This window comes from Anomalospiza imberbis, chromosome Z, assembly GCF_031753505.1.
Source record: "Anomalospiza imberbis isolate Cuckoo-Finch-1a 21T00152 chromosome Z, ASM3175350v1, whole genome shotgun sequence".
NCBI lineage: Eukaryota > Metazoa > Chordata > Aves > Passeriformes > Viduidae > Anomalospiza > Anomalospiza imberbis.
This window is the reverse complement of record NC_089721.1, coordinates 36993372-37013675: the sequence shown is the minus strand read 5'-3', so window position 1 is coordinate 37013675 and position 20304 is coordinate 36993372. Positions and strand designations below refer to the sequence as shown.

The following is a 20304-nucleotide window of genomic DNA, read 5'->3' as shown; positions in this document are numbered from 1 at the left end:
AACTGAACTGTTACAATTAAAGTGACTCAGCCCACAAAGACGAATTCTGAATTTCATGTAGCTGAGACCTTAATGCTACTTCTAAGAGTGTGATGTTACTGAAATCACATTCTGTAGGAGTTTTAATGAGACATTCACCTATTTCAGGTCAATGTATACAGAAAATTAGCTTGTAGTATTTTGCGGACACTTACACACCACATGAGTGTGTGCTCATACAAATTCATATAAACTCAAACGCTGCTGGAGCCTGCAAATTGCATGAGAGACTATGGCTGAAACTAAAGGGAACTGTTTTGCACACAATCTGACTTGGTCAGAATATGATTAAACAGTCCTTTGAACACTAAAAGCTGACAGAATCATATCAATATACCATCATGTCCTGTGCTGTTTGCTGCCATCCTAAGTAGACCATCAGAACATCATATCTTGTTTAATACTCCTGTACTGCTGATGCACAGCTCTCACCTCTAAAATACCATTATTTTAATTTTCAAAAATTATCTAATTAGCTCTTTAAAAATGGAAAAATTATTTCCAGCAAGTTGGAGTAAGACTGCATACCACACATACATACAGCATTTTTGCATAGAGGAAACTGTTTTTTACTAAAAACCTGCTATTTTCTGCCCATTCAAAGGCCACCAATTTATACAATGCTTTTTTAGAATACCCCAAAGACAATGTTAGACAAAGGTGCAGTAACCCCATTCGCAACATTGAAGGACTTATGCACTCTGTTAAAACTCAGTTTATCATGGAAAGCAGTTTTAGATTTGGCTGATCTATGTACAGTTGCTGTTTCTAGTGCTCAAAACATCACATTTTATAAATGCACAAGAGTTATACTCTGGGTATGTATACACACATGTTCATTTACACACCATTTTAAAAAAATACATATTGAAATACTGTATTCCCTAATCTACTAAGCACAATCAATATTAATAATACAAAATGTACATATTCTCATAAAGAAAATAGTTTTCTGATTTCTAGTTTCAAATTTAATCTTCTTTCTCTGCTTCCCTTAGTTAATATTTTTCTCCTGTCACCTCAACGATGAGAATAATAAACATAGTAAAATATCTGACATAATAAAATATCTGACATAATAAAAACATTGCACCACTCTGTTCACATATGTGACAGAACAAACAAAACAGGAACAGGGAAAAGAAAAGCCAAGAAATGCCAAATCATCAGTATCCATGGCACTGGAATGGATTATATACTGCATCAAATACAGCACCCTGGCTGTTCCATCTTGTATGTGCACCCCTTCTTTGCCGTGCTGTAAGCAAGTCCTGCCCCTCATTCTCTTTCACTACCTGCTTCCTTAGGGTAGCTGTTCTAAGAGCAGGTGTCACTCTCTGCACCTGCTCTCCAGTGGTTTTTAGACATACCATTATGTGGCTGCTCCTGGGCCCTTTAATTCCTGGTGAACTCCCAATACTGACAGAATCACAGGCTTTCCCCAGTCTTTTCATTTTAATTTTGTGTGAGCCCCAGGAAGATAAGAGATGGGCTGTCGGCTGGGACAGAAAGAATGGCAGCACTGGGTTTTATTGCTTTTCTTGTGCAGACCCCCCCCCATAAATGCCCCAGCATGATATTTACTGAAGCACTGCCCTGCTGCTTCCACTCCCTGCACAGCCTTCGTGCTAAGCAAAGGTACCTGTCACAACCTCCTTCCCCTCATGTGCACGTTGTAAAGGCAGCAGTTTGTACTGCCTCTTTGTCTCTTCCTAGCCCTAGGATTTTTATTTAGCTTATAATCATCTGTTTTCCTCCCAAAGACTCCTATTTCTCTTACCAGGGTTCTGCCTCAGGCCATGTAGCTCACATATTTCTAAGTCCTAAAATTGGATGCAAGACTGTTCACCACAGCTGTTCTATGTGCAGCATGCAGATCTTGGCTATATCTGTGGTTTACCACAGTAATCTCCAAACTTTTTCAATTGCAAACAGTACCAGGGGAAAAATCTGAGACGTCCATCCCACCTTCCCAACGTGCCACCTTCCCAATATGCCACCTAACATATTATGCAACTTGTAAAACATACAGAAAATTAACAACTGTAAGCTAGAGATGAAATAAACATAGTTTTAAAATTTATTAATAGCACAAACTCACGATTTTTCACACCCCAGTGGACTGTTTTATGCACACCTTGATGTGCATGCACCCTGTTTTGGAAACCACTACTTTAATAGACCACAGACAGAGCCTGAGAATCTCTCCTGACCTGAATATGCTTTTATTTGGCACATTGCCTTTCTTCCAACATAACTCTCATGTTTTAATATTACTTTTAAAGCTTGCAGAAGACATCAGAACCATGATTTTTGGCTCCAGGGGATACATCTAACTCTGCTTTTATAGTCACCCATTCAGCAGCTGCAGGGAAAGCTTGCAAAGCATTTCTCATCCAGCCATGGCAAGCAAATACTTCATTTAAGAAGCCATTCAGAACACATATTTTTATTTCAAGGGCCCAATTTCACAGGCAAGCCTGCTTAAAGTTTTGGGGTCAGCTCAGTAGTTTCATAAGGGACAACTCTGTATGTTTCTCATTGCACATTTATTTTTCTTCCTCTATTTCGGCAGCAAAGAGTGCTCCAAAATTCTCAGTGAAGAATTATAGCATCTCCTTAACAGGAACAGCAGAACTTGTGAACTTCTTCTCTTCCAAGTGAAGAATGGGTCAAGCCATAGGTCTCTGTCCACCCCACTGCTTTGGTAACAGCTTGGGTGAGCAATTGCTTTTCCTTAGTGCTGCACTCAAAACTTCCCACTTCAGCTCCACAATCTCATAGTGGAGTTCCTTACAGGTTTTTTGATAATGCACATCACTTTAAACTTCTTTTGCTGCAAAACTAATCTTAAATTTTATTCTCTCCCAATTTACATGCTCCATCTCATCTTCCCTCTCTCTTCTGTCCTTCAGCTTGCAAGTTTATTGTCCTCTTTACCACTATTCCACTGCACATCTGGTTTCTTCACAGGACAGTAGTGTTTTTTCTGACAGGTTTGCAAATTCTTGGACAATATCCAGGACAGTCCTGCAAGATTCAGGATCCTAAAAGTTGTTACCACTGTATAACCCACATCCCTAGGTGGCCTTTCTTTTCCAATGAAAAACAAGGAACTGACCATTTAGGGAGCTGCATGAACAAGCTTCCACTTCCACTCTGGTACTGTCATAACACTAAGAGGATGTATACCTGTTTTCTGACCTCTCTCTTATAGATGTCCCCAGCTTTTCTATTCTTTTTCCAACTTGGCAGAAAAGTCTGCTCAAGGTAAAAATTAAAATAAAATTTCGGACCCAACTGTCTTGAGGGATTCAGATGATGGGATTATAAGAACTGCACATTTCTTCTCAGAGCTTCCAGTGGAATAATGAAGTGTTGTATTATTCAATATATAAAGCCAGGGAACATTCCTATAACACAGATCAGTTTAACAGCCATCATTATGCATCCACTTCCCATTTTAAGTGGAGAAGGAACAACCAACACCTGCGTGACAGCTGGCATCTTGGCCAACAGAGCAGAGACTAACCCCGACTCCTCCAAAACAAAATGGTGCTTTAGCCTGTGTCCACTTCTCCACAAAGGACATCCAAACTCTGCAGATCAGGTACCTGAGGGGCCCATGAGACAGTTTAATCCCCAGCTGGTCGCAGCTGCTCATCATTTAGAAGTGTCAAAGCACAGACCTTGTTGTTGCCCTGTACTGCCAGTGACAAGTATATCCACTGGGAGAAGCTCCTGTTCCTCCTGCAGTTGGATGCATTAATGATCCCTGCAGAGAGCAGAGCTGCCATGAAAATGGTCAAGCCTGGATTTTTCAAAGCATTGGTGATCTAACTGTACAGTCACCAAAGGCAAAGATAACATTTCCATAAATAACAGAGTTCAGTAACAGTTAAGACTATGTCTCAGTTTTACTAAAAATTCAGCTTTCAGCCTCCCAATCCCTGGATCAAAGGTCCCAGAGCTGTGTCTCCATGCATTGGTCAGGCACTAAGAACAGCTCTAAGAAGTGTTATAAAGAAGATCACTTTGCAGGCTACATTCTGAACCAAGTGTTGTCTGTCCTCCTACAGCTGCCAAAAAGCCAAGAAAGGCCAGACTGTGCATTGAATGTGTTCAACAGTCACAGGCCCACCACTCTACCAAAATTTCCCACTGCTTGCCAATCCACAGTGCACTGATGTGGCATTAATGAGTATGCAACCACTCTCTCAGTGCTGATCAACAGGAATTGGACTCAGAGGACCTCTCCCTGTATGCAGTAGCTGAACATTTTTACCTGCTCCTACTGACAAAACTGGAGTGTTTGCAAATTCCACCTCTTTCCACATTCTGGCACAAAGGAAAAAAAGCCAGCAGGAAATTGACAGGGAGATGGATGACAGTGAGGAGGAGAAGATCCACTCTACTGAGTTTGGTCCCGTGGAGAAAAGCTCTCACTAATAATGATTGGCATTAAAGAGGCCCATGATAAGCAATAGAGCAGTTATCACAACAGGAGGCATTTGCTCATAAGAAAATGACTGTGACAGCTAAACACAGTCAGCTTGCCCAGATGATAAAGAACATATGATGGTGCTTTCCATGTATTTGGAAAGTATAAATTACTTTGCAGTTTTGTCCTGATGAGAGTTACTTCCAAAAGGATCTTGTCATTTCAGGGCAGTTTGCAAAGAGATATTTGAGCTCCAAAACACCGAACAACACATGCGTGAAAATGAAATGTAAGTATTTAGGGTGCTGGTATAACAAGTAGCAGGATGAAATCTAAGAAAGACAAGTTGTGACAAGCATTAGATTTAATATATCACACATTCCTAGCATGGAAAATTTTGGAAATATTTCAGCATACTTGGAACTGTGATATCTTTTCTAGCCTTAACAATTGTATGATCTAGTTAAGCATACCAAACATAGAGAACCAGAGAGGGCAATGCTTGCTAACAGACACAAACTAACAGCCTTTTCCCACCTTTTAACCTGAATGAACAGCCACATAATTGACAGCTCTCCCACTCTCAATGGACATACAAACACATAAAAAATTACAAAGTAACCATGTTAGCATCTCTCACAGAAAGCTGAAAGGGCTACCAACAATTTCTGTGTATGGTTTTCATCACAGACATCCACACACATTACAATTCCAGCTCTGGGGTCCACAGCCTGTTGAAATGAGACCAGAGGAGGCCACTATATTTATCAGAGCACCGGTGTTCCTCTCCTGTGAAGAAAGACTGAGAGACCTGTACCTCTTCAGCCAGGCCTTTCATTATTTAAAGGGAGTAACACAAGAAGGCTGGAGAGGGACTTTTCACAAGGGCATGGAGTGGCAGGACAAGGGGCAATGGCTTTAAGCTGAAGTGGGATAGATTTAGATTAGGTACTAGGAAGAAATTCTTCTCTGTGAGGCCCTAGCACAAGGTGCTCAGAGAAGCTGTGCACTCAACATCTCTGGAAGCATCCAAGGCCAGGTTGGACAGGGCTTTGAGCAGCCTGGGATAGTGGAAGGTGTCCCTGAGCTTTACAGTTGCTCCCAACTGTTACAATTCTATGATTCCATAGTGAAAAATAAGACCCACAGCCATTTTAAGACATCTGCAGATACACTCTCCCAAGCTAATACTTGACACTGCTTTTTCAAATTATCTTTTAGTCTCTCTCAGTGAAGGTTTGTGGACATAGCAGGACTCACAGAAAATCAGAAAACTTTAAGATGTAGTCAGAAGCAGTTCCATGACTTTTGCAACAACTGTTGAACAGCCTGGATGCTGCCAATGTCTGCCAGTGACTTCACTTGTGTAAGATTTCTCTTTTTTTTTTTTTTTTTTTAATCAAGACATTGCTGTCAGAGGAATAAAATTCATTACACTGTTAAAATAGCATGTTCTTTGTCATCAGGCAAGGTTTTATAACAGGCAGGAAAAGACAATTTGATATACGTATCTCTCTTATCCAGAATTCTTCTCAGAGGAAGTCCTAATCTGTACTATCTAGAAAGCAAGAGACAAAAATAAAACATTTTCAATACATAGAATTTTTTTTGGAAGGGCTCCTCACAGACCTTAGACAATTTTAGCTCAGCATTCTTATGTGAAAACATCACTAAAGATCAACACAAGTGGTACCAGCAGGATGTGTTCCTTTGAACAAAACTTCAGCTTCTGAAGTTTGTGCAGTCTGAACCAAAGGTATTCAAAAAAAACCCAAAGGTTTGTGCAGTTAGACACCAAAGGTATTCACAACTTCTGTCTTTGGAACTGCCTTTTGTTGCACCTTCTCTAAGGTCACAGCAATGACTGATAGGAATGTGCCACAAAAGTCAGACAGGCTTTAAAATAAAGGCCTCTAAATCCCTACAGATGTGTTTGCTTGTTGAGGGTAAGTATGACTGGAATAAACTCTGATGAAAAGAAGTTTGCATTTCTCTGAGTACGTTGTTTTTCCTGGAATAATCTACTAGATTTTTGCCAGTCCAGGTAACCCACCAAAATAATCTGAAGACAAGTTATAAAAGCTGTTTTCAAAAATTCACATGACTGCTAACAGTTAGTCAGCACTTTTCAATATCACTAACTCAAATCATATTAAGGGCACCTAGGCCACTGCAGGAACCAACTGCACATGTTTGCTGAAGACAGAAGCCAACTCTTGTAGCTAAACCCTGAGTGAGCTCTGTGTTAACACACAAACTAATAATGGATATAACAAAGCTCATCTGAATGCTTGGGTCAGTTTGATTCTTCTGACACAGACACAATCTCTGCATGGATCACAAGCAAAATGAGGCCCATCAGAAGAAAACATTTTCAGAAAGAGTGTTGCAACAAAACTATTAGGATTTGCATGAGGAAAACATGAATCTAAGTCAGTGGAGGGAAGAGGGAAGCAGATAGGGAAAATGCCAGAAGCAACAGCAGACAAAGGGTTAAAAAGAAAGGCATGCATTAATCATCAGAGCACTGCAAGAAAAGTTTCACTGAAACAGAAAAGCTGCCAAGACAGTGAAGAACACATCTGGAAACATAAGATATTGTGACAAGAAAAACTTTTGAACAGTGAAATTCAGTAACTTTGCACAAGACTTGAAAGAATGTAGAAAAGGTTAAATGAAATGTAATGAACTGCAAGATCCATCTATTGCTAGACTAGAAAATAAATGTTGGACTAAACCACATTCACTCCATTCACAACTGCCAGCCAAGCAGAGTCCCAGAGATGCAGCAGAGCTCCACCTCGGGACTGGGTCACCTCCTCAATTCACACCTGAGCCATGCTGCTTTAATACACTCATTAACAAGAGGATACAAACATGCAATAGTCAATGGCCCACTACAGAGAAAGGGCTCTGCTATTAAGCTGAGTGAAACCATACACACTAAAAACCAAGTCCAAACTCATCTCAGTGAATTTTTAATAAATCCACAAGCTTGGATGTAATTCAGTAAATACAGATAACACCAAGATGAGTGATGAGGCTGACAGGCCTGAAGGGTAGAATGCCATCCAAGGGACCTCGACAAGCTCAGGAAATGGGCCCCTGGGAATCTCATCAAGTTCTGCAAGGCCAAGTACAGAATGTTGCTCCTTGGTCAGGTCACTCCCACAGAATGGACTGAGAGCAGCCCAGAGGAGAAAAGACTTGGGAGTATTGGGGTACAGGAGACTGGACATGACCTAGCAACGTGTGCTGGCAGCTCAGTTGTGTGGCTGCATCCAAATCACTGTGGAGAGCAGAGGATGAAGAGGATTCTGCCCCTTTGCCCCAGTCTGGTGAGACCCCACCTGCAGAGCTGCCTCCACCTCTGGGGTCCCGGCACAGCAAAGATGTGAACCTGCCCTAGTGAGTCCAGAGGAGTCCACGAAGATGTTCAGAGGGCTGGAGCCCCTCTCCTATGGAGAAAGACTGAAAGAGTTGAGATCATTCAGCCTGAAAAAGAGCAGGCTCCCGGGAGACCTTACTGTGACCTTTCCGTAAGAAAGATGGGGACAAATATTTTAGTAGGGCTGTTGACACAAGAAAAGTTATAGTGGTTTTAAAGTGAAGGAGGGCCAATTTACATTAGATATTAGAAATAAATTATTTTACCATGAGGGTGGTGAAACATTGGCACAGATTGCTCAGAGAGGTGGTAGATGCCCCATCCAGGACTTACATTCAAGGTAAGTCTGGGCAGGGTTCTGAGCATCCTGATTTTTAACATATCTTGTGCCCATGGCAGGTGAGTTGAACTAGAGGGCTTTTGGAAGGTCCCTTCCAACTCAAACCATTCAATGATTCTACAAGGATAACAAGCAACTTGAAAAATAAATTCAAAGAAGTAGAATTACAGAACTAAGGTGCTGATGGCTCATCATCATGTCCTCTTCTTGATAAAGACTAACCAGGCCACTAACCAAAGGACTTAGAGGGTCATCAGAAGGGCCAGTATGCAGGAGAAAGGGGCAGGTACTGGCAAGTGTATGTAACAATTTCACTAGATTGATGTTGATGAAAGGGAATTACTTGAAAAAAAGCAGATAATTTGCACTGCTCACATAATTTCTACCACAGTAGCAGCTGGTGTGTGTTGACTAAACTGTTAAGACACAGATTAAAAAGTAACCTCTTGGCTCTGCATAGAAGGTATATTTCCTATAAGGGCTGCAGATAGACAAGAGGATTATTAGCTGATTAATTAAAAAAAAAATTATCAGTCTGAAATGGTTATTCCTTTTGAACTTCTCTGAATTCCTTCCAGAGTTACTAGTCACAGAATATTTCACTAACTGGGGTGACAGTTTGGTAATACCCAGCACTTTATATTGTTTCCTGTCAAATTTTAACTTGATCTCACCTCACTAATTTTGTCTTCAATTTGAATGTTCTTTTCTCCACTGCATTTTCCACAGCAATGTTTGCTTTTGTTGATGTTGTTACTGATTTTGCTCCAAAGTCATGAAACCTGATGATTATCCATAAACCAAAATATTTTAGAACAACTTTAAAATGGGACTTTCAAGGACCTTTAGGTAAGAAATGACAAACTACATATATGCAGTCTAAAATCATGAGAGAGATAATAATAGCTTACAATATTTACTTGAAAACTATTATTTTTAAGGTAATACTCCTCAGTTGATAATTTCATGGGTTTTTCTGTCTTTTGGAATGCATACCTATCACAAAGCTTTTCAATGATAACATTGTGAGTGGAACTTCAACAAAAATCAAAACAGAGACAGAGATTATGTGGCCACCGGACACAGGGAACAAAGGCTTTAAGACAAGCATGAAATATAATTCTACAAACCCATTTTGTGCAACCTTATCATCAACGCAAGCTGCTATACACGTGGTCTTTGGAGACCAGAAGAATGGAAATGCTTGCATTTCCTTCTGGGTGGTAGCATATCTCTGTCCATCCTTCAGTGGATGTAATGCAGGAAGGCTTATTTTTTTCTGTTTTTGAAGGCATAATAGTGCCAACAGAAATGCTTTTGTGGGAGCAGTTTTTTCCACCAGCTCCACACTCAAAGAAAAATGGTGCATGCATAGAAGAACATCTGTTAAACATCTCTTTCACAAATTACATTTTCTTTTCAGACACTGCAGGATATGGGCTGACGAGAAGAGGCTGCCTGATTTAAAACCACTGGAGTGAAACATGATTGTTACTGTTTACCCAAACACCAAATGCCTTCACTCTCTCATTCCCATTTAGCAAGATGGTATCTGACTAACAAAACCTGCTGTCCTCCAGGTATTATGATAATCACAAAGGTGAAGGGGAAGGAAAAGTTTCGGGGGGAAGAGGTGGGAATGAGAGTTCACTTGCTATTATGATCCAGTAGTAGAATAACAGATGGAAAATAAGTCCCTTACCCAGACAATCTTATAAAAGTATCCTTTAATCACACACAGACCAACAAATGCATGGTGTGAAGGGAAAATGATTTAAAATCAGTACAAATTTCAGGAAACAGATGCGTTTGTTTCATCTTCAGTTTGGATAAGCTTAATATAATTTAAAAAGTGCTATGCTCTAAACCAAAAGAAAGAAAAAGCACACGGAAATAAATGTGTCACTATCACAGCCTTAACTGGCCTATACCACAGAGACTTCTCAGGCTGAAGACACTGATCTCTAATCCTTGAAGCAATGTGCTAAATGCTTCTGTTCAGTTAGTTGCCTCCTACACTGGCAGTGAAAAAAAAAATTGGTGACAGTAACCGACTAGTTGTCAATCTTAAAATTGCATCAGTTACATTCTCTTTGCTTAATTTTTTTTCCTTCTTTTTTCTTTTTAGGTGCAAGCATAGAATATGTGTAAGTGTAGGCTTGCACTGAAACTGTGAAATGTCCTCCCAAGAGCCATGAAGACACTTCACCTAAAATTAGATAATGTAAAATAGCAGAGAACATGCTGCAATTACATACAGCCATTAAAGCTCGGAAGAATTTAACTCTGCAAAGGCATTCTTTTCAAAACCTGAACTTTTCAAGAAAAAGCCGTTTGGAATTTCAAAACCTTTTTCACTACCCTGAGGTGATGGAGTGCATGTTTTGTGTGTGCTTGTCAGAGAAAGAAAGAGAAGAAAGAAGTCAGAGGTAAAAAGAGCTCAAACTTCTGGAAGCTGTTGTTGTTGAATGAGTTAAATAGATTTTCAGCATGAACACTTTTAAATTTGCTACAGCTAAAAGCCTTCTTAATAAGCTAAAACCCCCTAAAACAACACAACAAAAAACATTGAAAGATTGCTCAATCTCTAACTTTCAAAATACAAAATTAAATATATAAACATAGTTTTTATCTTCTCCCTTTTCTCCCACTTTCATTTTCAGAGTTTAAGCTTCTTACCTGTGGATCAGCAGTGTTTTCTGATGATGTCAAATACCAATTTTTCCACATTTCCCCTTATCTCTTTCAGTTTAAATATTTAGGACTTCACAGGTTGTCAAAACCAAGCACAGGCTCAGTAAAACTTTATATGGGTTGGTGAATGTCCGCTCTGTCTGTATTTAACATTAATATTTTATGATCCCTTAACAGTTCCATTTTAAGAAGCAGAGGGAGGGCTAAAAAAAAAAAAAAAAAAAACAAACCAAAAACCCCACTCCAGAATTGCTTTCTAAAAGGGTAAGTTGTTCTGAAAGGGTAGTTTTTACCAATTGAGAGGTTCTCCTGACTGGTATTGGTAAACCTCTCGCCTTGTCTCAAAAGTCAGTGAAAAAGATTCCTTTTTTCAGCTGTTTTAGACCATGGCAAACACAGAAAACAGCTCACCCTTTCCCAGGCATAGTGTATTCCCTCTTGCTATTCTGTGAAATTGAGGTTTTATATCTCTGGGACTAGGTTTTAATTCTCTGCTTGTTCTATTCCTGTTACATTTCTCCTTGGAGAATTTGATTTGCTACTGCAAGTGAAATGCTTTGTCAAAAACAAATAAAGCCAAACCAAAACCCCCAAATATGCTATAAATTCTGGTCTTTCCAAATATTCCTTACATTGATATAAAGATCTTGTATTTATTCCTAGGAATATTACTCCTCTATCACTTGAAAACAGACTTCCTCCCTCTGTTCTAGATTCTCCTTCCTCTCTCCTCTATTCCTCCTCTTTCCATCCCTCCATCTCTCATCTTTCCTTATTTTCTTCAGATTAAACAACCAAGGCACCAGTCTGCCCCACATAAAGGCAGTCTCTAGATTCTGGATGTAAACAAAGAAACAACAAAAGCCCAGCACCCTTTGCCCACCCACTCACTTTGGCAGGGGTATGACCTCAGGTGACTGCCTCTCAGACATGGCTATTGATGAGCCAAAGCCCAAATCACTTCTCCCAGAGATGGGGACAATAAGGTAATTTCCCTCATTTTTCACACCCTCAGCTAGCAGTTTCAGGTTCATGGATCAAGGAGGCCAATATGTCTGTTCAGCTCCTGTTTCAGATAAAGCTCTCCAGCAATGGAAATCAGGTACCCTGTAAAGCAGTAGCTGCCTGTTTCTGATGACAAAATGGAAGGGAATGCAGCCACATATTTGATTGTATATCTATCATAGAATTCTGGTTTTAATTAGGACTCAAAACTGAACAATATATAAGGCCTAATTCTACACACAAAGCCAAATTACTCTCAGATACTGTAACGTCCAAGCTTTGCATCCTTTTCCAACGTAAGGGTTTGCAGCAAGACAAAAGGCATCAAAATGCATTTCTCATAACTATTCTATTAAACATATCCCTTTTTTGGCACTATGCAGTTTTCTAATGCGTGAAGTCTTGAATCTGTCACCTTGAGGGCACATTCAGAGTGGTGGTGAATATAAATTATTCCACTTCACAAGGAAACCAGATTCTCATTACTCTGCAGCTGGTGACAACCATTTTAACACCTACTATGATCCATACTATCAGCAAGGGGGAACTGAGCACCTTTTAAAGAATGATTCCTGTGGGTTTTGTGTATGCACTGAAACCAAGCCCCTGCCCCAGAAGAAGAAACAAAATATGGACTTGCCTGCAAGCAAATACACCCTCAAGAACAGTATTTTAAAAATCAAAATGTGCAAACCTTTAAAGCAAATATCTATTTAAAGCAAACATCTTGCATATGATTCCTGTTTACTGAAGCCACTATGTAAATCCCAGGGGTTCATTTAGCTAAGGTAGCATGAATCTAATGCTGGGCCATGCAGTGTGAACAGATGGGCACTGAGGCAACGTCAGGAGAACCTGCAGGAGCTTTAGCTCTGATCCTCAGTAAAAAATACAGCCTCCTCCAAGATAAGACTCTTCAACAGGGACCTTAGGCCAGATCAGACTTGTAATCAAAGGATAATCTTTAAAGTAGAGCTCTAAAGTCTTTTTTAAAGAGAAAACTTCAAAACGTTCAGGAAGTGAAAATAGAAACTACCCTTCTAACGTACACATCAGATTTTCTTTATCATTAAGTGCACAAAAGAGAAGTGCCTACATGCAAAAAAGGTGAATTCTTTACACTCAGTGAACTTGCAGCTTATCTGATTTGGTCTCAGAGAGGCATAGTATCTTTCTTTGATGAATTGCCAAAGATGAAGACTATTTTAGCAGGAATAAAGTGATAAGACTATTTAAAGTGATAAAACAATTTCAGTTAACTGAGAAAGTTACTTTATGTTAATAATATTTGCTCCATCTCAGAAGCAACTGAAAGGGCAAGAAAACAATTAGGAAGAAAGGAACTAGAACATTAAAGTGTATTTCAGAGCAGATTTCAGAAAAACAGTACAAAATCTCACATAAAACATCAGATACTCCAAAGTAATGGGAATGAGATAAAATAAACTGTTGATAGACTCACAAGGCTTCAGTTTTGCTTTTAAGAACTGCTGCATACATACAAGCTTGTGTATAAGTCTCTGGATAATTTAAATATTTGTTACTTCTGCTCTCTTTTCCTCCATGTCCCTCTGCACAACTTCCATATCAAAGGGTCCTTCAAGCAACACAAGTACTGATTATAAAAAGTCAGGGTGCTTTTTATTAGGTATTTGCTATCACAATCAAGAATTAAAGGACAGCAATTGAGGATTCTGTTTGACTGCCATTTTCAAAGCTTGTTCATTTGCCAGTCATCAGCAATAGTGTTTTTTTTCCTATTGCTTTGTTTTCATTACCACATTCATAATTTTTCAAACTCCAGTCTATCAATAGCAATGATTTCTGCACCTAATATACTTACACAGTGCAAACATACTTTTTTGAAGAAGGCAGAAAGCCTGTGAACTCCTATGAAATGCAGACACTGCATTCCCAAGGTCTCCTCACACTGTGTACACAGAGGCACAGTCTAACAATCTTGCCAAGTATAAAACTTGCCCTCAATTTATGGTATCACCTTCTTCATCCATCACATTGTTCACTGAAGTCAAAAGCATTCTTTAATCTTTCTTTGTAAACTCACTATGTAGCCTCTGTCCTGTAGATTTAATTCAGACCTGCATTTCACAATTGTCTAATGAGTGAGTGAGTTATTATTATTATGTGTTTACACCAATGCACTGAAGGAAAACAATGTGATATTTTCTAAATAACTACAATAGAAGTAAAATAAGCCCCATCAAACCAACAAAAATCCACCAAAATGAAAAAAAAATCCCGTGATTAAAATCTAACCCAAGACATTTCCAGTCAGCATTAAGACTTTACTTTTCAAAAGTATCCATTTTCTTAGGAAAATGAGAAAACCCATGAAATCTTGTTTCTAAAATGGAAAAAAAAAAATCCCCAAAGCAAGTGAAGACCCAAAGCAGAAGTAACTTACATATCCAGGAGAGTCAACACACAAAATTGCTCTGCCTTACCATATGATTAGAAACTTGGCAAATACCATCATGAAGAAAAAGCCACTTCATAATTAAAGAGAAAAAAAAGAAAGAAAAAGGAAATAAAGAGAAGTACTTGAGTAGATGAAGTGCTCAATGAGAAATGTATCTCCCCAATATTTACAGACTTACAGACTCTTGAAAAACATGAAATCACTGTAGTAATAAATACAATTCTTAATTTTTGAACAACAGTGTCCATTACGACATGAGCAGCATGGGAAATAGGAATGAAATCTCCCACATCCCAGCCCAGTGTTCACCACTATGATACCATGAAAATTAGACAATAAAAGAAGACTATTTCTAAACATATTTGCCTTTTCTGTGATTTGCTGACATAGTTGAAATTGCAGTTCAGAATCCAGCAAATTAAAGTGTGGATATTTCAGAAGGGAGAGCTTTAAAATCCTTTCAGAGCTGCAGGCATAACACTTTGATAAATTGCCACAATCTGCAAAACTCTTACTGGAAAAAGATCCGAAATAAGAGAGAGGGGCAATGAACCTACTTAATGATCTGTTCTAGAAAGCTTTGAGGAAGAGTGCAGAGCTGTGGTACAGCCATCTAGACTGAATTTATCTGGTTGTGTTAGAGAAGTATAAAGGTTGGTAAGCTTTCCAAACAAAGAAAAATGCATAACAGAAAAAATTTAGAACGGGATTTAATGAAATTTTCTTCACATTTTCACCTGTAATTTGGAAGTCTGACTTTTTTTTCTGGTGTGAAAAAAAAAAAAGGTTTACATATTGGGCAATTTTTACCAAACAACCTTGAAAAAATTGTCTTTCACTTGTCATCTTTTTATTTAATTGTTTCCACTTTTATTGTGCATATTTTCCTTAAATCACAGCTCTCTAATAAGGTGAAAAGATAACAGTGGAAAAAAATAATGCAGTGAGCGGGGCAAAAAACCCCACCAAAAAAATTAAAACAGATTAAATATCCTTCCAAGTTTGTGTTTATTTCAGCAGAAATTAGAAAGATTTCCAGCATACTGAGATTTTTGGTATAAGTTCCTGTAAAAATGAATGCCATTCCATGCCATGCCTTCTTATCACTGAGTTTTTTCTGCTGGTTTTAACTAAGCAGATGTTAATAAATAATAAATATTTTGTATCTATTGCATCAGAAAAATGTAGATGAAAGATTTTTCACCTCAACAATTCACTTACGATCCTAAGTCACTACCTGTAATTTCTAAGACTCAACTTCAGGTGTGGTTGTTAGGCAACGAAATGACAACCAAAATGACAAAAATATATTTTTAATAACTGCTTTCATTTATAGCCACACAGTGCCCACTGCCCTCCCCTCCTAATTAGGACACAGAAGTCATAACAAGCAAGTTTATATTAGTCATGTACAAGAATTAAAGAGTGGAAAAGGCAAAAAGAAATTCTGACTTCTGGCAGCTATGTTTGGAGTCAGCTCACCATATTCAGAACCATTGGACACAGTAATTAGATGCAGTGGAGCCCATCAATCTTTATTAATGTTTTCTGTAAAAATAAGAGCAGCTGCATTGGTACGTCACCATTCACATACCTGGTAACCACTTCTGAATATACAGCTTGCTGCCCTTTTAAAGCCATTTCATTTTGAAAAATCATGCCATTGTTTCCAAGTGGAATTTCTGAAAAATAAATCTATTATTTTCTATTAAACTTGGAAAAAAAAAAAGAGGTTTTTCTCATGTCTGAAACAGACTCTCACATTTTGAAAAGGATGCCATTGATTGTACAGATCATTACACAACAGGCATTTCCTGAGCCTGCTGAAATCAGCTGGCAAAATTGCTATCAAAACAGGACTATATTCTGTACAACAATGTTCTTTCTTTTGTAAAAAATATTTGTTAGCTGATGAGATTATACTTGGCCAAGGTATCACCCTCATCCAGTGATGTCTCAGAGAAAGTTCGTCCAGACAGAACTGTGGAGCTTCCCACAAACCCTTCTTGCCATAAATACAAGAAACCCAGAAGTAAGCATGGAAATGCTGCAATAAACAGCTTTAGAACACAAAATATGGTGTCTCATAGGAAAAAAGGGTATACTAAATAGATTTTGCTACTACTTCTGTGACTGACTGCAGGATTTTCACATCTTTGGAGAGATTAGGAAGATTGACATTTTCAAAATTTTAAGTTGAATTGAGAATGTAAGGGCCTGAAAATATTATATGAGTTACTATTTTGCTTTATATATTCATAATTCCAACTAAACCCCCCAGTCTTAAATATCTGTGTATATTTGCTCTATCTATATTCACTTTTTAATTATTTAAGGAAGTTTTTTCACACTGTATTTGCCTACAGTGTATCATAGAATTGTGTACTGTGATTTCCCATTCTTTCTATACTAGAAGACTCTCTTATCTCAAATCAGGATTACCCTTCCCTCTTCACAGTGTAACAGAGGTAAAATGGCTATGATTCTCTAATATTCATTCATTAGATCTAGAAACAGAACTCCCAAAAGTATATCCTGTAACCTGGCAAACCAGTAAACTTGTATTTTCACTCTGCATTGGAAATTGTGTAAGTTTGCAATACCTAACTTTATTAAAATAGCCCATTTTCAGGTCTAGAAGTTCATATTCATGTTTTCACTAACAGAGACATTTTTCTCCCTTTATCCATAGACAGAAGTAACCAACTATAAAGCCCATAATGATAAAAGATTAACTGGTGCCAAGGTGGCTCATGATTTTATTTTTTTTTTTTTTAATGGAACAGGGCTCTCAGCAGATGCATAGGAAAACACTTTGGTTTCCACAAGAAGGAAGACAGTGTCCTCTCCTCCTGAGAGCAGAGAGGTCTTCTCCATACATGAAAGAAAAGCCAGTAGAATTTTCTACGTCACAGTAATCAGATTTGCATGTTCCCTTGCACTACAATGAAGTGGCTAGCTATTTAGAAAAACAGCTCCACATTTGACAAAGGAAAACGAGTAACCCACCAGCTCTACATGTTTGACACTTCATGAAGGAGCTCAGAACATATTTATTTATCACTCCCTCTTTTTACTGTACTGTTTTCTGACTGTTCAGCATTCCATGGAAACTGGCACATTTTCTGCAACACATTGTAAGAAAAAAACAACTAATCTAGAGAACAACATAACCAAGTATCCCTAGGCTTACACCTGTTTATGCTGCTCATCCAGCAACAGCAGCCTCTGGGAACTCCTGCCTGTCTCCAGTCCTCAATGTGAGGGTTGCCTGCTGCTGCTAAGAAAGAAAATTCATCACAAGACTTTCACCTCTGAGGGTAGATGTCAATGCTTTCAAAATCAGTATTGGGCATTTCTTCTAAAAGGTGTGTTCTTCCCATGCATTTGAGACACCTGACTGGGACCCTGGACAGGCTGGCTGTTCCTACTCCTGGCCCTCCACTGACTTCTTGCAAGTCACTTCATCCCTGTGCTTCTGGCATTTTATTTTTCATAATTCAGCATTTGTAATTCCAAAGAGATGTGTCCAAAAAAATTCTGTGAGCTAGCTACTACAGTGTTGTCCCTCAGATGAAAAGGGAAAGATGACAGCCAGGCTCCAGCTTCTCACATAAAGCTGAGTAAGATGCAAGCAAGTGGTTGTGTGGGTTTTTGGCAAACTAGAACATATCAAACTCATTTTCTTCACTACAGATCTCTTAGAGAATGGCAAAACTATTCTTTTCCCAGGCTATGTTAGTAGAAAACTTCAGGGTGGTCAACAACATCAGTGTAGCACAACACTTCTTGTGACTCACTACTAGGGTTACACTGCTGAAAAAAACCACAGCAGAGAAAGCAAGTCCTTTGCAACCCCACTTACTCCTCTTGTCTGACACACTGGAGACAAGTGCCAGTGCTAAAATGGTAAGTTGTGACAGCATGATGAAAAACTCTCACTCAAGCTGGAAAAAATTCATTCAGTATCTGAAAAAAACATGGAGATACAGCTTAAATTCCATATTGCATAAGCCTCTAAATAGCAGTCAGATTTTTAGGTCTTTTTTTGTTTGTTTGTTTGTTTGTTTGATTTTTTTTTTTTTTTTTTTTTTTTTAAATACCCTGACTCCCTTCCACAATGCCAGAAAAAACTCTGTCAAGTTCAGTTTCTGGGGGAATAGCCCACACACACCTTCAAAAATACAACCAACTTTAAAAAAAAATACCCAACACAGAGACTCACTCTTTCTCACGTCCGAGTCTGTCCTTCTACTCAGGTCAGGGATTCGTTGAGCTCATGGAACAGCATAATTTTCTGTCTGGTTTTGCTCAGTTACATGATCAGAATACTTCTTGCTCCCTTTAGTAATCCTAACTACTAAGCTAAAGGCCAGTGACTGTCCATGACAAGTTACAATGGCACCAAGAACCGAAACACTAATTTCACTGTATTCCTAATTCATGTAAATACTCAAGACTAAGCCAGATAGGAAATTTTGTAGAAACCATTTTTTGAGAAAGGTACTGCCAAAAATGACACAGAGTCATAATTTATAAGTAATTTGCTTAAATAATTTGGGTTTAACTTTCTCGCAAATGCCTTCCCATGTATTTGAACAAAACTCAGCTCCTTCATGCTCCATACAAGTTATATTGCTGTATTGTCCATCAACTAAAGGAAAACAAGTCCTTGCAAAGCATCCAGCGGATATGGGCACTATGTGCTAACACTAACAGTTACTTTGCAACCAGACAAAAGAATTCAGATTAACTGTGACCCATTACTGCAGAACAGAAGCTAGAGAATGCAGCTTCTCACAAAATGCACACAGACTGTGCTCTCTGCAGGTTCATTTTCGAAAGTCAGCAACTTTCTGCATTGTAAAAAAGAAGCAATGCTGTAATTGGTAAAGAATGCAAAGCCCTATTCTAGATAAAAGCAAAACCAAATCACATTGACCTTAAGCTATTGTACTGACAGAGTGAAACTACTGATTTCTAATCAATATATTCCAGCCTGTCTTGTTCCAGATCATGGCACTAGTAATCCACCTGTTAGTTCACTGGTGTGAAATTTCACTGGTGTGAAAGTTTTTCTATCTACACAGCCCCATTAGTAATAAGAGAACTTCCAATTTTGTTTTTTTTTTTTGTTTTTGTTTTTGTTTTTGTTTTTGTTTTCATTAAGGAGTTTCAAAGACAGTCTGCAATTTGCTTATTATATGCAAATGTTTTTGTACAATTTAATACCATAAACTGTAGTATTACATTCAAATAAAACACATCAAATTTCGTTTGGCATGTGGGAAAATAAAATTAAAGCATGAGTTTCTATGCATAAACAGGATAAATAGATAGAATTTTGCTTCATCATATTGAATAATTACATTCTGGCACAGTGCCCATATCATATTCATTATGAAGAGACTACAGTGTACAAAGGAAAGTACATCACACTAGCTTTCTCAGACAATGGCTAGATGACTGACAAATCAGAAGTCTTACAGATTTGCTTGCTATTTCAGCCTTGTACATTCCTGGAAATCTGTTGAACTGCAATTCCTCCTCGTTGTAATTACCTTCATTAACCAGGATGGTAAATAGGAAAGCTGCTCATTGTGCAAGTGTTCACTTGGCACTGTCTGCACTCCTTACACCTTCCAGCTTGCAGTGGGTTCCCCTCTAGGTCTGCCCCTCAGCCTTCTGTAAGGGCTGGAGAAGGCTGTCATCCTTGTTTGCACTGTAAGGAAACAAAGGGCTGTTCCCATCCTCCTGCTGCTGTGAGGCTGGGCCATCTGTGCAGCTTAAAAAGAATTTGCACTTACCAGATCTCTGTCTTCTGCTGTGATTTTGCTTTGGAAATATGCTTCACTTCTAGCAATGTCTAAACTACTTTATTCCCATCTAGAAGAAGCATTCCCCATACCCAACATTCTACCTTATTAATTAAAAAAGAAAAAAAAAAAAGCAGCAAA

At 38.5% G+C, this 20304-nt stretch overlaps 1 protein-coding gene across 5 annotated transcripts in view; it reads right to left on the bottom strand.

The window, feature by feature from the left end:
* The window catches only part of PLPPR1 (phospholipid phosphatase related 1), a 121095-nt gene that overhangs the window by 73232 nt on the left and 27559 nt on the right, over positions 1-20304 (bottom strand). Inside the window, exon 1 of one of the 5 annotated variants that reach the window (XM_068176521.1) lies at positions 10888-10911. The exons of the other annotated variants lie outside the window; for them this stretch is intronic. The gene's annotated coding sequence lies outside the window, so the exon portion shown is untranslated. Of the gene's footprint in view, positions 1-10887; positions 10912-20304 lie in introns of those variants that run through there. 5 annotated transcript variants of the gene reach the window in all.